The sequence below is a fragment of the Strix aluco genome, chromosome Z, assembly GCF_031877795.1.
Source record: "Strix aluco isolate bStrAlu1 chromosome Z, bStrAlu1.hap1, whole genome shotgun sequence".
In the NCBI taxonomy this organism is placed as follows: Eukaryota; Metazoa; Chordata; class Aves; order Strigiformes; family Strigidae; genus Strix; species Strix aluco.
In genome coordinates this window covers 58134446-58143091 of record NC_133971.1, presented here as the reverse complement: position 1 = coordinate 58143091, position 8646 = coordinate 58134446, and positions in this window count along the sequence as shown.

Below are 8646 nucleotides of genomic sequence, written 5' to 3'. Positions count from 1 at the left end.
TTTGTGTGCTGTGGGATCACTGAAACGGTTAACTGCATTGATTTTATTGAAGTCAATGCCAAGTCTCCTGTTCAAACAGACAACATGTTATCCCTAAATCTGTGTGTGTTCCCTCCATACCTACCCAGATCTTTCTCAGTTGGGAGTTTGTAGTAATAGAAGTATTACTGAGTTTAAAGGCAAGAATTTCCTATATCCTTCTTCTTTAGTTCTCTCCCATCTGTGAATATTAAGGGTTTCAAAATAGTCTATTTTATTTTGGCTATAATGTCTAGTTATGAGGTGAGGTTATGTTATCTGTGCCTTTCTCTACCATGCTTTTTAAACAGCTGAAAAAGGACCTTGTCCAGAAGTTAAGCATTGTACCTGGTGAAGCTCTCCTAGGGTATCCTCTTTGAAGTTCTACTTTGCAAGGATTGTTTTTATTCCTGGAGCAGGCTGCTTGGAAGCTCAGAGTTCTGACAGCAGAGATACATGTGTTGGTCTATTGCATTTAACCTAAATGAGTCCTGAGCTTTTTTCAGTATTCATAAACACTGTTTTATGTGAATCAGATTTCGAAGAGGATTAAATGATTAAACATATGTTATATTATGGCATTATTTTCTATTTCATTCCTCACCTTTGAGCAAGAGATGCCTTGGCTCCACTCATGGAAGTCTGTGGGTCAAATAAAGTATCATTCTGAGTGGGAAACAGAACTCTGGTCTGAATTATATCAGTAAGTTTTTACCACTTTTATGATAGAAAAAAAATTAAAAATGGGTTCCAAAATTCTATGAAGTCTGGTTAGGTACTCCTCTCAACCAAGACAAAAAAATAAGACCATGAATGTCCAACCGAAAGGGAGGTGTTTTGTCTTAAGAGTAGAAGGGCTATGCAGTGAAGTAGAATGGAATCATATACTTAACAACATTTTGCTGTCTTTGTAGATTTAATTTAATATCTGAATGCAGACAAAAATACAAGCTTTTTGAATTAAATATGTGTCGGGGTCACCATTAGCCGGGGTCCTTATTTCTCCGTGCGGGAACAGAAACAACGCAACACCAATGTGATGATCAGGTCGTCCATCTTTTTTTATTATTCCTTTTCTGGTTACATTTATATTCTACTAAGTTCCGTACACGCACTCATCTATCTTCTAATAGGCTACAGGTCATCTACACGCGCTGTTCACGCGCCTCTACAAGCATTTGCATTGGTTAATTGCAATTAGCACGTAAAGCCCAAAACTTGCCAAAACTCCCTTATCTCATACCCTGTTTTGCTCAGACTTGTGTGCTTTTGCTGACCACAGGTGTTTCTCACTTATCTGCTATCTTGTGTGTTTTTGCCAGCCTTATTTTGCTGGCCTTGTCTTCGTCCTTGCATTCTTCTGTCTGCACTAACTTTCTCCCAGAGCGGCCCAGACTCCTACAAATATGTAATACAAAATTTATTAAAATAAAATCTATTTTCTTTAGTGAGAGGCTACTGAAGTTGTCCTACATGACTTAAATCAATCTGTGGCACATAAACAATAAAACTGTAACATTCAAACAAAGATTATAAGTTCAAGTGGACCCTTCTGCAGCTGCATGCATCATAGGGAAACTGTTAAATTAGTTTCAGACTAACAAACAGATATTATTTAAATCTGTAGAGAAAAGGTGAGCAACTGAGGTAGGAACCAGCAGTTTTTTAATGGAAGGTTTCATATCTTCTCTTTCAATTAATTTTTCATACTTTTAAATTAACAACTGGATAGCTTTAGGGAAAAAAAATGTTGCAAATGTAAGTAGGCAATGTCTTAATTTTTCCATGACCTTCTTACATTTCTATATGTTATCTACAAGTATGTTAGTAATGATTTCATTAGGATATACTGGTCCCCATGCTATATTTTCTATTCTCCATGTATAGCATATATTATTTGATGTAGTACAAATAACAATAAGGCCCAAACCTCCACTAAACCAGAATGAAATGAGGCATTAAGAAAATATTACCATGTAGCAAGTACTGGAGCATAAAGAATATGCTGAGGGGTCTTCAGGGGCCTATTTCCTTCTCCACAAAGGACTGAAATAACTTTGCAAAATGTTCACAAAGCAACTAACTACAGTGTAATTCAGCTAGGAACCATGAATTCAAGTTATTTGTGGAATTACTTAGCTTTTTCCAAGCTAGATAGTAGCTTCTACTGGATACCAGAGATTTTTTTAATATTGAAACAAGGGCATAATAAGATACAGTGGTTAAAAACTCTTGTCCAACAAATTCAGGCATGAAACAAGGTGATGTCCTCCAACTGAGGTAAATAAACTTGGGAACACTTTACCAAATGTAGGAATTGATTCATGGTTGCTTCAATTTCTACAGTGATGCTACATTACATTTGAAACTTAGTTTTCTGATTAATTCTCTAGGCTGTGTAAGAAAAGGGAAAAGGTGTTTCTCTTTCTGGTTGTTCTGCTCGTCTTTCACTGGCCTGCATTAGTCTCAGAAGTGTAGTAAGACTACTGGGACTAGCTGAAAACAGAACAGGAGAGAAGGGACCAGTGGTGAGTTATAGCACAATAGGGCTGGAAGGGCTGGAAGGAGGATCTCAGGAACTACAGGCCTGTCAGTCTGACCTCAGTGCTGAGGAGATTATGGAGCAGATCATCTTGATTGTCATCACATGGCAAGTACAGGACAACCAGGTGATCAGGCTCAGTCAGCATGGGTTTATGAAAGGCAGGTCCTGCTTGACTAACCTGGTGTCCTTTTATGACAAGGCTGTAGATGTTGATTACTACCTGAAATTTAGTAACACCTTTCATGCCATTTCCCACAGCATTCTCCTGGAGAAACTGGCTGCATCCTGACTCTCACTTTCCCTAACCTTCTACATGTGGTATTGCTGAAGATGAAAATGAGTACTAACTCCATTTGTAGTGAATATATTTTTCCTAAGACTTTCATATCTTCTAGCACCTTCACACAGGCCATTTCTTAAAAACGAGCACACAAAAAACCCACCAGCAAAAAACCCCCACGCAAAACCAACAGAAATAACAATAAACCCTAGAAGAAACCTTGGCAGTTTAGTTACTATTTCCTAAGATCATAAAGTGCCTGATTCAAAATCTTTGGGATAATAACGTTTTTACTGACTTATGTGTTGTTGGATTAGGAATATACCTGGTTATTTTTTCTGCCTCTCCAATTTCTAAAATGGGATATTATTTAATTCTTGTAGGTTTTTTTATCACTACCTTATCTGTGGATGGACCAGAAATAGCTAAGAGAAAAAATAACCAGTAAAATTAACATATATTTGAAAAAAAAAAATCCTTCTGTATAGTACATCATCTACTATTGGATCTGGAATTACTTTTTTTATACTTTCTGATACATTTCAGAAAATTTGGGGTAAGGATAGCATAGTACATTACTTATACTGTAAGCGTTTTCAGGTAGATAATCTATTTTGATTGCAGAGTGTTTAACAGAATTGGGTTCAACTTATATTCAGGTGTCCTACAGACTTGCTTGCATATCACATCAGATCAGTCTTAATACTGTAAACCTTTTCTGTAGTACATTCCACAGTGGCTGCACTCAGACAATTGCACATTAGGTAAAGGGATTTTTTCTATTTCTTCAACCTACAAAACTAATTTACATGCAGAAAATGCAACAGCAATCTACTTCTTAGACAATATTATGAGATATAAAAAAGGTAGTATGTCAAGTGATGTCTTACATTGTCTGAGATCTAACAGAAATACGGAAAGTAAAACAACCCTTTGTACTTCAGCCTTTAATTGGACTCTATGGCATTCATGAGTTCAGCTTCCTTCCTTGCTTGGATATCCACATTCTTCCCCAAAGAACATTAAAAAAAACAGAACTGAAGTTAGAATACAGCAGTGCATCATAGTATGTATGGAGAAGGGGGATGAATTTAATTTGCACAGGAAAGACAATTTGATTACATCATAAGTAATTACATACGGATACTTTTCACTCCTGCTATCAGGACATTTATTTTCTTCTGGCAGTGCACAGGTTAGACTATCTCTGGGGTTACATAGGGGCTGTGTGGTAGAAGGTGTTATCTTCATGACCCCTGCATTATCTGAGGCAGAAGCTACATAATAAGCACAGATCAGGGAAATGCAAAAAAGTAAATGCTGGGCTCTTTGTTCTAGCCTTGGTATCTGTTTTGCTGATCAGGGCTATCAATTAAACTCAGACACCAGAGTGAAAAAAGCAGGCGTATTTTACTAGAAATAACAAAATAACAGAATTATACAGAAAACATACAGTAAGAAAAGACAGAATAGTGCACTTAAACAAATAGGAAAATACAGGGTAATGCATCAAATCATTACTACCTGAGAGAGACAACAGTGATTAAGAAAGATACATCACCACTTGCATACGTTACCATCATCCAGATCCGCAGTCGCTGGGCAGCCCCGGTTACAGCGAGGATTTGGAGAGCCTGTCCCGGCAAGTGGGAAATCCTACGCAGTGCGTCCACCCGTAGGTGAGGCTTCCAAAGTCGCTGTGAGTGGGCCCAGCCTTATATGCTAAAAATCAGCAAGCCAGAATAGCTGGCACCTTTGTTTCAAGCGGCAATATCTGGTTTAAATTTCACATTAGGTTCCCCCCAGAGCCTGGCCAGGGCTCAAGGAAGAAACTAAGGGAATTTCTCTGCTTATCGGATCGGATTATGCACAAGGTCTCACATCAGGCCTCGAGGACAGGCACCTGCCTCCATGACTCTGTTACTCTATTCATATACAAAGGAAGGGAAAGATACATTCATCATAGCTACATCCTCCATGCATATTTCATTAGGGATTACATACTGAATTAACAGCTTTGGTTCAGGGCCTGTTGCTCAGGCTTCAACACCTTTTACATCAGACTAGGTGGTTTGTTATAACTTAGTATAATACCTGTTAGCACAATGGTTATCAGTTATAAAACATACAGGATTCATCTATGGGTCAACTCTGGCTTGGGCCTATTGTCCAAGCCTTAGCACTTCAGTATCCTCCTCCAACCTCCAGGTCTTTGCCCATTCCTTTCTCCCAGGGGCTGCCTGCTACAGCCTTTCTGCAAATTAGCTGTCTCAGCCTCATGTTCTCTGTCCCAACAGTTAGTGGGCAGTCTGACATGCCTCCTTCTTGAAACTAATAGCTGGCCTGTGTGCTCTGTGTCATGAATACTGCAGTCTTGCCCTCCATGTTCCTGGGTCAGCAAGTGTGGCCATGCCTGTATGTGAGGGCCACTGCAACTCCAGACATGCTTCACAGCAGCCCAGAGATAGTACTCAAGGTCCAGTTCCTCACAGCACACACACAATTATTAGGGAAATTTCACACCTATAGAATTGTCTCCACTGAGCATGTGCAGACTGAGATTTTCCAAAACCAGAAGCGTGGCTAGGTTTTTCTAGCTAACTTCAGAACTTGCATCCTTTATACAGAAGGCCATTTCTGCTGGTAAACACCAGGTCCTTGTCAAAAATAATGGATTACAGCTTTTTCAGAGAAAAACAGATCCATAATCTGTTAATTCAGACAAAATTTGTTTTTTACCTAGTGCCTCTTGGAAGTTCCAGTATGGAACATAATCAGTTCAAATACACAGGTTTAGCACAGATAGTAAGAACAAGTCTTAACAGGCAAGGCTACTGCCTACTCATGTCTCTGTTTTATGTATCAAAATTTTCTGCTCTTGCCAGCTGCATCCGGGGAGGCAGGAACTTTTCAAATTCCTGTCTGCCTGCTGCTGGGGAAAGCCCTCCATGAAGGCATTTCCAATGGACCATGTCTTTGGGTCAGAGAAAGCAGGAGCCCATTAGTTGCAATGGGAACAAAAATTGAGTGGTAGCAAGCAGACTATTTGCTCTGACATGTTTGTTCTTTCTTAGGAAAATTCATACCAAACTGATTCAGCTCACATTGCAAAACAAAATAGTAGCTGTTAGTACAGCAAAGTGTATGCTGGATGGTTTTTCATTCTTATCTGGTCATTACTAGCAAAGGCTGAAACTATTGTTTGTAAGAGCTGTGGACATGCTCTCTCAGGGAACGAGATTATCTTCTTTCCAGACTAATACCTGCTCACATTGTTTAAATGCCATAAAAAAAAAAAAAAAAATCAAGATGTGATGGACATGTCTACCTAAATCTTTTTAGACTTGACTTTTTACTGAAGATAAAAAGAACGTATGTAAATTCTCATCTGACTGTCTAGACAAAGCGCTATGAATGTTTTTCACCAGTCAGAATTAGTGGCATGCACTCAGAGTAATTTCAAGCCTATGTAGGTTAAACCTGTATTAGAATGTCTTTAACATTCTTCTCATACCTCAGAAAATCTAAAGAAAAATAGTACTCCAAGAAATACTTTTGTTTCAGTTTAATCATCTTTTACCTTAGATCTGTGGGTGGTCACAGATGCATTGTCCAAGCAGCTTGTACAGATGCTTTCAATAAAAATCTCATCACTAGATCTTCAAAAACTGGTTACCTGTGATAACTTATGAAAGGGAAAGCCCTTCTTTCTCCAGACTAACTTTGTGCCTTCCCCTCTTCCACCCCCACTCCCCCACCCCAGATAAAATTATTTGGTCCTGTGATGCATGTATATTCACAATTATACAAACTTACCCAGCGGCATAAACCTGCCTGAGGGGTGCCTTGAGACACAGATGTTGAACTCTTTAAGTTTCAGGATAGATCCTTACATGACAGTCATATGAGAGTAGCATCTTTCTACGTGAATGTTCCTAGGGGACTACTTGTGCAGTTTCTCACTTTTCAGTGTAACGGTATGGGAATTTAGTGAGTAGAGATGCTTAATGCAGAAGTACACAGGCTTTTCCCCCAGGTCCATTACTAGCCATTTCTTCCTATTTCTTCCATAGCAGGTTAGAAGGAAACCGTTGATTGTATGAGACTGATTTTATTAACTCTAACATAGCTGTTGACGAATGGAGATTAAATAAATGCCTCTGCACTGTGCCTTACGTCCCACAACAGATTACAATGAGATTTAAATGTTAAGGGAGAAAAGCTCCTTAAAGAAAAATCAAATATTATCCCAGCATTTGTCTTCGCATCACATAACTGAGCAAATTAGATCAAAATGACAGCCAGAAGACTCCTAATTTAACAGTTTAAATAGAACTGGATTTGGGGGCACAAAATTAGGACATCCCATTCAGCTCTGGAGTAAATTGTAAAAACTAAGGAATTAAAATACTGTTTTGTTGAACTCATAGAAAAGAATTTTTGGTTTTGTTTGCTAGTGTCTTGGTTTAAGCCCAGATGGCAACAGAGCACCATGCAGCTGCTCACTCACTCCTTTCCGCTTGGGGATGGGGAGAAGAAAATAAAACAAAAACTGGGGGATCAAGGACAGGAAGGGATGACTCACCAGTTATGGTAATGGGCAAAAGACAAACTCAACTGGGAAAGAAAAAAAGAACATCGATTTCAATTGAACACCACTACTATATAATTTACAAATCAAAACAGAGTAGGACAGTGAGAAATACAATCACATCTTAAAAACACCTTCTCCCTACCCCTCCCTTCTTCCTGGACTCAACTTTGCTCTCTATTTCTCCAGTGGTGCAGGGGGGCAGGGGATGGGCACTGCAGTCAGTTCATCACCTGTTGTTTCTGCTGCTCCTTCCTCCTCAGGGGAAGGACTCCTCATACTTTTGCTTGCTCCAGCGTAGGGTCCCATTTTCCACAAACTTTCTCTGCTGTGAGTTCTTCCCATGGGCTGCAGCTCTTCATGAACTGCTCCAGCGTGGGTCCCTGCTGCAGGCTCCAGTCCTCCCAGCAACAGATTGCTCCAGTGCAGGCTTCCCTCAGCATCCCAGCCTTTGGGTGCAGCCACCTGCTCCAGTGTGGGGTCCTCCATGGGCTGCAGGTGGGCATCTGCTCCACCATGGACCTTCACAGGCTCCAAGGGGACAACCTGCTGTCTCACCATGGGCTGCAGGTGAATCTCTGTTCTGGTGCACCTCCTCCCCACCGCCACTTTCAACAGACCTTGGTTCAGTGTTTGCATAGGTATTTCCCTCACAACTCCTGCTCCTCTTGGGTTCCCCTTCTTAAATATGTTATCATAGAGGCACAGTCACCATCGCTAATTGGTTCAGCCTTGGCCAGAGGCTGGTCTGACTTGGAGCCAGGGGAGCTTCTAGAAGCCTCTCACATGAGCCACCAATGTAGTCCCCTCCTCCGCTACCAAAACCCCACCACACACACACCCAACACATTATTCAAGGTGACCCAAACTAGCCAAGGGGATATTCGACACCATGCTGATGTCATGCTCACTATATAACTGGAGGAGCTGGCCAGTGTGCAAGTGGTGAGTGTGACTCTGAAAGGGGCTGAGCATGGGATACAGGGTGGTGAAGAACTGCATTGTGCATCACTTGCTTTATATATTCATTTTACGAGTATTGTTATAATTTCCTTCTCTTTTTGTGCTGTTCTATTAAACTATCCTTATCTCAACCCATGAGGTTTTACCTTTGTTTTTATTTCAATTCTCCTCCCCATTCCATTAGGGAGGTAGGAGTGATTGAGTGGGTGCATGGTGCTTTGTTGCCAGCTGGGCCTAAACCACGACACC